The sequence below is a fragment of the Eutrema salsugineum genome, unplaced genomic scaffold, assembly GCF_000478725.1.
Source record: "Eutrema salsugineum unplaced genomic scaffold, Eutsalg1_0 scaffold_2, whole genome shotgun sequence".
Taxonomy (NCBI): domain Eukaryota; kingdom Viridiplantae; phylum Streptophyta; class Magnoliopsida; order Brassicales; family Brassicaceae; genus Eutrema; species Eutrema salsugineum.
This window is the reverse complement of record NW_006256829.1, coordinates 17,799,686-17,801,180: the sequence shown is the minus strand read 5'-3', so window position 1 is coordinate 17,801,180 and position 1,495 is coordinate 17,799,686. Positions and strand designations below refer to the sequence as shown.

General features: G+C 42.1%; 1 non-coding gene across 1 annotated transcript; it reads left to right on the top strand.

Moving 5' to 3' along the window:
- Positions 1-389: 389 nt before the first annotated feature.
- On the top strand, positions 390-496 carry LOC112087014. Its single transcript, XR_002899862.1, has one exon. It is a non-coding gene; the product is annotated as a small nucleolar RNA R71 (small nucleolar RNA).
- The last annotated feature ends 999 nt before the right edge of the window (positions 497-1,495 follow it).

The window sequence follows — 1,495 nt, the reverse complement described above, 5'->3', positions numbered from 1 at the left end:
ACCGCTGATACCTCTGCTGATTCCCTATGTAATTCAGCTCCTCTTGTGTTAGACCATCTTCATTAACATTGTCAAAACTTGGCCCTTGCTCATCAAACTCGCCTACAAAGTGTATTGGCTTTTGAGTCGCCATCAAAACCTTCTCAAGCTTACTCTGAAGCTCTCTTATATCCTTTTTCATGCGCTGTTCATCACTAGATCCCTCTGTACGGTTTGCTTTATCAAAGTCCTCTCCATACGTGTCATTGGACATGGCTAGGTTCTCAACTAGTTCCATTGCCGCAGTGATCTCTTTTCCAAGAAAATTTTCATTTGAAGCTGTATCGAGTTGGTTTCTGATCTTGGGGAGTGCACCTCGGTATAAAGTACTCAAGAGGGATGCCTCTGAGAAGCCGTGGTGTGGGCATTGATTAGTGTAGCTTCTAAACCGTTCCCAAGCTTCACTAAAGCTCTCGTTATTGTGCTGCGTGAAACTTGAGATCTGATTCCTGAGCTTAGCCGTGCGTGATGTGGAAAAGAACTTGGATAAGAACGCCAGTTTACACTGCTCCCAAACAGGTGATTCAGATGATGGTAATGAATGATAAAGGCAGAAGCTTTAGACAGGATATTTGACTCGGGTGCTTCCAAGTTAGACTAAGGGGCTAATGAATCATTTTATCAAGCGATTTCATTTGACTTTGAACTCAAGGCACGTTAATCTTCTCATGAAAGTATTAAACGTCTAAACTGATCCTCTTTCATACCAAAATCCCTTTTGAGAAGCACGAATCAGTCAGCAATAAGAATCGGTTCAAAAATGTCATTTAAGAGAACAAACTATCACTCTCGCGATGAAAGACTCTTAAACCCTTAACCGAGTGGTTCAGACATTTCTACAAACACTTCTGATGTGAGATATGTCTCAGATCTGAACCTCAAGTGATGTGCTTGGATCCAGCTTAGAGATCTCGTCGGTTAAGGAATGAAACATGCAAGACTAGACACCTAAACCCATTAATCCACCTTGAAAGCACCCTAATCTACCTATCTAAAGCCGCTTAAACGACTACTCACTGATCATAACGAGCTCACTAAGTCGTTTGCAAGACGTGTAGCTAGTCATGATAAGGAGTTTGATGTTGGATGATAAAAGAAATAAAGAAAGAACAAGATTCTGATGCAAAAACGAGATATCGGATTAGATTAATCAAGTTTCACAAAAGAGGCAAGTTCTTAGAGCTAAAAACAGATAAGAGATAAGATAACTAGGTTTTTAGTCTCAAAATGTATTTATAGCAAAGGGAAAGTGTCGCGGGTCAGCCCGGAACAAACCGGGTACTGAACCGCCTTCTTGGGTTGATGGGTGAGTGCCACGGTGTGTCGGAAAGTGAAGCCGAGGTCTTCATGCCGAGGCGTGCACGTGAGTCAGGATCCAGATGAAGATCTCGTGAAGAACACGTCAAGAACATGCATGAACCCTAGTCTTTGATCTATCCTCACGTGTATGTTCTTG